The following is an 8,629-nucleotide window of genomic DNA, read 5'->3' as shown; positions in this document are numbered from 1 at the left end:
GAGTTGTATTCGGCCCACGGCGTCATTTACTACCACCAAATCACAGCAGGGGTGAAAAGGGTACAGCAGCCTGCAAATTTATCGGATAATGCTTAAAGGTGGAGCATGCCAATACGGGTTCTTGCCAAAATAGGCAAACCATACAAACCTTTCCTTCATTTGTCAGCCTGAGGAACAAGACGCTATAAGGAGATCCAGCAATGTCTGGACATGAATTATCGGGTCATATTGATTTTTGCGATGCAGCATTAGCCTGTCCAAGTACAAAGAATAAGTAACAAGTGGGAACATCATGTCAACCTGGCCTGTCAAATCTCATACCAACTTTACATGTTGATGTAGTCCATTATGTATATTAATTTGTGTAAAAAAAACCTATACAGAAACTCTACTTATTAGTGCTAGGTTTGATCTAATATAGGTGTACATTTGGCCTTAATCGAAATAGCTTTCTATTACATTCAATCTGCTTTTCAAATGATATGAGAATGAGCTCCTAAATTATTGCCATGCTCACCGCAACAAATGTGTTTAGGTTAGCTAATGCATTTTCTACAGCTGAAGTAGCGAAATAAATTCACCTATTAAGCATTTAAAATTGCTTAAATATCCTTTTACAGTAAAAACACGCACACACAACATCTGGGTTTCTGAGGTGGTGATAAGGCCAGAAGGGTGTGCTTAAATAATATGTGTTAATAATGTGATTTGGCAAAGCAGCTTGGAGGGGGGATTTTCTCTTTTCTATTCTCATCAAGTTAAAGAGGGACCCGAGGTACCGTGGTAGCTTGGAGGGCTTCCGCAAGTAGTGCCGTGGATTTAATCCAATTCCGGCACCTCCAGCTTTGCAGAGCAAGCACATATTTGTGGCAAAACAAACCCCACTGTGACTATGGGAAATATGTTTACCCTAATTACAAAATTAATGCATGGTGGGATAGTGAGAACAAACTAATCTCAGCATCCCACAACACCTGATCTGCAGATAAGTGAACCCCCTTTCAAATATTGCACTGTCTGCAGTTCAGGACAAAGATAGTGAAGGACTCATATTCCCAGATCGAAATGAGTAAAGTAGGTCCCGGTGTTTAATATAGGCTGGAGAGAGATGAATATTTTCAAGCACTTATTCAAACCCAACCAATACAGCTTTGTGAGCTCAGGAGAGATGCACCCATGAAGGTCATAATATTGGAATCAGATTCATACCTTTTCTTTTCCTCTGTGGGAATTCAAATCTAGAGGGCAAATGTGCTCAATTGTACTCTTTGGCCAACGCACACACCCAGATGCATGGAAAATTTTCACCGTCCCAGCTGTCCTCGCATGTAAAAAAAAGTAATTTTAACATTCTGTGTCAGAGAAGAAAAATCTTATTTATGGGAATTAATTACAGCCCCACAACTACAATCGTACAAAGATTTATTACATCAACCAAATGCAGTGGAGACCCTTTGTTGTCTTCATTTTTATCTTCACAATTACCTTACATAAAAGTCAAATATACTCTTACAACCATTTTAGATCTCTCTCTCATATATATACTTTATTTGAGAAAACAGCCTGCAGATTAAAAATAAAAATACAGGGTATGAGGTTTTTCATATGCTGATCTGACCTGTGAGGGCAAAGAAGTGGAGCTCCACAAGAAACAATAAAAAAACAGACTCATCCATCACAGCGGCGACTTTACTGACAGAGTGTCACATCCTATTGATCTGAAATAGGACCATAGGAGAGGAAGGGTCTTATGAGCCGGAGACACTGTTACTTTAGTCGTATAGGGCACTGGGAAGTTTTTACACCTTCTGTCTTTTCCCGATAATCTTGATGATGACATGTTGCATGTGATGACATGTTGCAGTCTGTTGTTACGCAGCATTAGCTGGGCTGGATGAAGGCCACGCTGAAGCCATCCAAAGAAAAAAACTAACTCTTTCTTGTCCTTTACAAAATGTCAGAGGACATGGCTTTCAGATGATTGTGTTCAACACTAATGGTGCCCAGATTCCTTTTTTTTCCCCGCTGTATATGTAGAGTATACTGAAGCTAGGCAGTCATCAAAGCCATTCATTGCAGCCCAATGCTTTCAGAGCGGGTTCCATAGCCACTAATAACTAAATGTTTTAATGTAAATCAAAGATAAAAAGAAAATAATATCAACTAAGAGTTCAGTGTGCCTTGCTGTGGTAAGTCTTCAGAAACCATGTGCTACCTAGAGGTGTTGATTTGAGGACTTAATGAGAGGGTAAAATGTTGATGACTGAGCTGTGGAAATATGTGAAATTGCTAAAAAAGAACACAATGAAAGGCTATTAGGACACAAAATGAATGGCTTTGGAGGCACAAATTATTATACTTTCCCACTAATATCATTCGTTTTTTGGTGGATATAAAAGAGAAAAGGGTAATATTACTTTTTAAGCACAGTTCATTAGATTTGCCAAAAAATCTGCACTGCACATTTACTTCACAATAAAACCACTCAAGCACTAGCAATGTTTTATAAGAGCACTTCAACAAATATGACCTTTTAAAAAATGCTGGAATTTTCGGCAACTTAACTACAGATCCATATTTTATACATTTCTGTTCTATATATTTGCAGACAATTATACATGTATTTTGTATTTTATATATAAACAGAATATTTGTGCCCTATATGACTAAAGTAACAGTGTCTCTGGCTCATAAGACTCTTCCTCTCCTATCACCCAGTCAGGGTGATCACTTGACATTTTAAAATAAGTGATGGTTTTACAAGTGAAAATTTTTTATCATGGCCAGCACCTCAAAACATACACAAGATGAATTTAATGCAGGACATGGGGTGTGGTAGAGACTAACATGTAAAGCATCCTAATCACCCCTACCTAGCAGGCAGTACCTGTGGGTTTTTATGACCCAACACCCAGGTGAACGAGCAGTACTTGGCTATGCCAGAACTGCCATGGCAGCACAATGATGAGTAAATAAATATGTAATATGATAGTGATATGTATAGCTCAATGTTCTTACTGTAAACATGCTAACATTTGTATACGTTACAAATAGCATTAACTTACCTAGGCAATATGTTAATACATACACTACCTACAATAAGTTAGGGATATTGTGAGAGACTTGTCATACATACAGTGTTTGTTTCACTTCAGACATTTTTGGGATAGGGAGGCAATTGTATTGGGGTGATTCCTTTATATTGGGGCCAATACCAAGAGACAACCTCAATGTGGCATCAATTTCAACATTCTGTGGGTATAAAAAGCTGATATTGTCAGTAAGTCTTTCCAAGTTCATCATTCAAACAGCCATGAACACACAACGTCACTTAACGGATGAGCAGCGTCACCAGGACATGACGCGCTTTTGGGTCAGTGGCAGGCAGTCAGACAGACCAATCTGTTTCCAGACAGACCAATCGCAACCGACTCCACCGCTTTGGCTTAAATGCCAGGCGACTGTTGCAGGTAGCTCCACTGACACCAGGATACCGCAGTGAATGTTGGCAGTTGTCACAAAACCTTGTGACCAGGACAATGCAGCAGTGGTCATACAGAGTGTCAGGTCACCTTGCAGAGGTCGTCAGCATTGCTGGAGAAGGCGAGATGAGCGATACATTGAGGTCAACATGGTCCCCAGGGTTTGCTTCTGTGAAGGAGGTTCAACAGTCTGGGCAGGCATCACCAGTCAGTGCGAAACAGATTTGGTTATTGTACATGGCTCAGTCACTCAGTCAGAGACATCATACAACCCATCATCATACCCCAATTCTGCCAGCACACCTCCAACTTTCTTTTCATGGATGATAATGCTCCACCACATCGCGGCAGAGCAGCACGACTTCAGGAAGTTGGTGTGCCTCATATGGTCTAGCCATCAATGTCCCCTGACCTGAACCCCATAGAGCACGTCTGGGACCAGTTGAAGCAGAGACTGAATGATTGTACCCACCATCACATGACCTGGGGGTAATAACTATTAAACTAATGAAAATGGGGTTTCTTTTAGTAATATCAAAGGGAACTTACTTATTTCATTAAAATTCAGAGCAAATAGGAAAAGCACTCATGTAAATAATAATATGCCTAACTTATTGTGAGTACTGTATATTTTTATGGGTAAAGGCACCTTGCATTCTGTACTCACTCGCCAGAGCTCGTGGTCTTTTTGTAAGACAATGCACATGCATCCTTTGCTACACATTTAAATGCATCGTCTGCTTTGTCCTCTTTCCTGCCCAGTCTCAGTCACCAATGAATGTCAATGTCAAGAACAACATTGCCTAATTCTGTCTAAATTACTTGATTTAGAGGGTGTCAGACATAGAATACACTTTTTATAACATTCTGGTTTTCATTCTACTTAGGCTCATATACATGGACGTATTGCATGACATCCTCATGCACTTAATGTTCCTCTCATACTTATTTTCACATGATACAAACTGCTGCTCTCAGACCAAAATGCAGCAGTTTTATAAAACATTTTCATCCCCAGTTGATGTGATCAGATCCAAATAAAACTAGTAAGACCACTCTGATATCCAACTTATTGCGTTGTAAAAGACTGGTAAATATGTTTCTTAATCTGCTATACTTTTACAGCAGATGACCGTGTGAAATATGCATCTTACTATGATAGACTAATGGTTAAGGAAATGGACCCATTATCAGAGGTTGCTGGTTCGAATCCCAAACCGCCAAGGTGCCACTGAGGTGCCACTGAGCAAAGTACCCACACACTGCTCCCCGGGCCAAAAAAAAAGCAGAAGACACATTTTGTTGTGTCACCGTGTGCTTCGCTGTGTTTCGCAATGACAATCACTTCACTTTCACTTTTTAGAGTGGTTTGTGTTTCTGTAATGTAGGTGGCACACTCATTCAATTGAACAATTTTTATTTATGACATGGCATACAGTGCTTCTCAGCCAGAAGCTCAAGCAGTTCACCCAAACCGCATACATACCACGGCATCAATTGACCCCTCCCAACCCACCATTATAATGCTGCAGTTTTTCCCTTTTTATTGATGGTCCTGGAAATTTTTGAAAATGCTTGCTAGCAATTGTCAAATACTACACTTGGAGAGAAACTGCTGAGCCACAGCTGCTTACCTAATATGAACATATGGTGTAAATTTGGAGAAATCCTCAGAGAATTTGCTTCTAAGAACTTTTAGTTCTTCGTAGACATTCTGTCACATAAGAAGTGCAGTGATGCCATCAGTCTCTTGTGTAGGTAAGGTTCACACACACACACACACACAGCTGGCCATTACTCAAACATAGTAACAGCACGGTTTGAGTGGGTAAGCCATCATTCATAAAAAATGATTTAATAATAACAGAACAGTATCCTTGTTCTTATAAGCAGCAATTATTGGTCACTCCTGTTGAAGATCCAAGATACTATAGAAAAGACATCAAGTAACCTTTTATTGTTTTCAAGTAAACAAAAGACAAATAGTTATTCCAAATGTAGAAACAATTGTCTGATAATTTTATATTTTATTTAAATGATAAATTAGGTTTGTGGAAAAAATAAACAACATTTGTCCATGTAATAGGGAGTTATTACAATTAAGCACCACTGTAATAATGACACCTGCATCTCAACTGTAGAATTTGTCTGTTAAATAATAGGGTTACAGGATCCTTTGCAGAGCACTTTGAAGCACATTGCCTTTACTAGCCCTAGAAAGTCCTTAATTGTGTGGTTATCACCTTAGGCCAGATAAGAGTAGAGATCAAAGGCCACCACTTGGAAATGCTGTTGGTGGAGAAGACCATCTACATCCCTCTAGACAGTTGGATGTGGTTGGCCACTGTAGATGTTTTCTCAGGAAGCCAAGTCTTGTTGCTTACAAAGCAGGCTGTGCAGCCCTTCACCATAGCCTCAATGTCCCTATATTTTTACCTTTATAATGCCCAGGGTGTGACGACCACCTATGCCCTTGTATCTTGTGGTGTGTAACAAGCCCACCATAACAGAGGGGACCTTCATAAGCCATGGTTAAGAAGTAAACATAAGACATTGTGGATGACTGTACAGTTTTCTTGGGCTATGCAGACATAATTTCAGGCTTAAGTTTTTTTTTTTTCATGAGGAAGGCTGTATGCTGAATAAAAATGTCTGATGCTACAGATCTGTCAGTTGTGTTTTGACAGTGAACGGGTGCTGGTTTACCGGAAAATAGGTGAGGAAGGGCCAAGGACCCCAACCAACTATAAAGTTCCTTTCATTATTTATTGCTCTTGAATGTGTAAGATGGGAAGTCCCAGGTCCATTGCATTCTGTGCTTTTGTCTTCCGTAAGAGGTTCCCCAACTATGTCTTTGTCAAATTTACTCCCCCAGCCATTTGAAAAGCCAGTTATTTGCTTGAGGTCCCATGAAGACAAGAAAACAAGATAGAGACATCAAAGGAAATATCCTGATTGGTCTGTGGGAACTTTTTGGGAGCCAAATGTATAAAATAATTTTCTCTTGTTGGCTCTCTGGACTTTCCTCTTCCAACACTGCCAGGTTACAATGGCTTCAAAATAGCTAACAATTAAAGTAGTGACACTACTATTACATTTAAATAGGATTATAGTTCTATAGTAATCTTCCCAAGACAAGGGTCTTGACACTGGTACTTCAATTGGAAATTGTACAGCTTCAGGCTCTATAATAGCAAAATGTTATGTTTTGTAAGCACTTGGACCAAGGAATGAAGTGCAGTAACACACCCATGGGCCACAATGTCATCCGGATACACTGCAGAGCTGAAAATGTGGTGGATGTGCCCTGGAGCATGGCTGAACAATGGTCATCCTATAAAGCCCAAGACCATGTAAATGAGGATTTTACTAAAAGTGGAGCAGTAGATGGTTCCAAGAGCCTCTGGTCTGGAAAACCCTTTATTGAAACCCTTTATTGGATTAAGTTGAGGACCGTAGCCTCAATTCAACAGCTGGCAAAGGGTTCTGGGCAGCTCTGGGACACACAATTATCACACACTTGAGGCTTGTATCCAGCAAAAACTAGTTTAGGCACCCATGTAAACCAATATATGCTTTCTACGCTACAACAAATTGTCAAAACAGTAAATAAAAATCACTTTTCAAACATTGAGCAATATCTTAATTTATCTAAACAGTCATGACCGAGGGCAGTGGGCACCAAGGGTGGGGAAAAGCAACACAATTTATTGGGATAACATAAAGGCAATGGCCAGTCCCCTCTAGGTAGTCCTATGCCTTAGAAGGTTTGATCAACTCGCCCCCGATCACAGGCAAGCAAGTCGCCCAGGAAAGTCCTTGTGACTACACATGATCCTGTATTAGCACGTAACACAAACTACACAAACCAGACTTATAGGAGGGCATTAATAAATGTTTACAAAAGTAAAAAGTCCAACCTTCCGTTTATCTATTATATCTTGTTATCAATGTTTTTAAAATCAAATTAAATAACTGCTACTTTTTTATTAATTATTATTAGCATGTTTTTATTTTTATATACTCCTTTTGTGGTCACTGTCAACAAAATATTTACTGTTAAGAAGATCATTTTCACTACTGCTTAGTGCTGGCCCTCAGAAGCATCACACATTGTTGACCTTGTACATAACATGTGCGGGTGGAGCAAAAGAAGTTCACTGTGTTGCCTCCTCTGTTGCCGATTGCTTTATCCACTGCCTGCTTTAGAATTAGGTTGTCATATGTCATTATTAAAGTCTCTGAGATTCATGGGTGCTGTGAATGCTCCGTTAACTGAAAGGACCATTTGTTCTTCCAGAGGTCTGAACTTACAGAGGCAGGTCAAACCTCTCAAATCCTAAATGCGTTTTTGAACTCACTCACCTGCATTCTGCTGCTGCTGGCAAAAGAGAATTGAGCAGACAATGCAACTCTGCAGTGTGGAGAGTAAAGCTTCACAGATGCAGTATCTATTGGTTAGTCTAAGGATTCCATAATGTGTTGTGTCCCTTAATAACTGCACAGACAATAAGAATTGCGTCCTTCCTGAGCATCACTGCATCATCATCCACAACTAGATTTATTTGAAACAATTTTGAGTCTGACCAATGATTCCATGGAACGGGCAATGTGAGGAAATAAGCAATATCTCAACCCCAATGTTGTGTAGGTAACAGTCAAACACATTTAGCTGAGAATTTCTATACACTGTGAAAAAAAATAAATAAATACAATCCAATTCCACACAAGAATTCCACCAGAAAGCCACAAGCATTCTGGCTCAATTGAAATGAATAGTGACAATACACCCTTGGTTCTCAAACTATGGTACCTGGACTCCCTCCAATGGTATTGGCTAGAAGTCTTTCAGACTATTGTTATTTTTTATGCATGGTACTTTATGCACTGTAGGTATTGTTCTAAATTTGATCAATATAGTATAGTTTTATCCTCACTTGCTATGTGTTTGCAGTATTGACAGTGAATGACAGTCAATAATAAATAATATTCGTATTAGAAATAAAACTGGCTCATGTATAAACTACTTAGTATACTACACTATTTTACTACAATACACTATTTTAATGTCAGTCATAATGACAGTACTTGGAGAATCATATATTATTGTGGAAGTGGGACATAAATGTGTGAGAACCAATGCACAC

The sequence above is a fragment of the Denticeps clupeoides genome, chromosome 5 (assembly GCF_900700375.1).
Source record: "Denticeps clupeoides chromosome 5, fDenClu1.1, whole genome shotgun sequence".
NCBI classification, from domain to species: domain Eukaryota; kingdom Metazoa; phylum Chordata; class Actinopteri; order Clupeiformes; family Denticipitidae; genus Denticeps; species Denticeps clupeoides.
Note: the sequence above shows the minus strand (reverse complement) of the source record.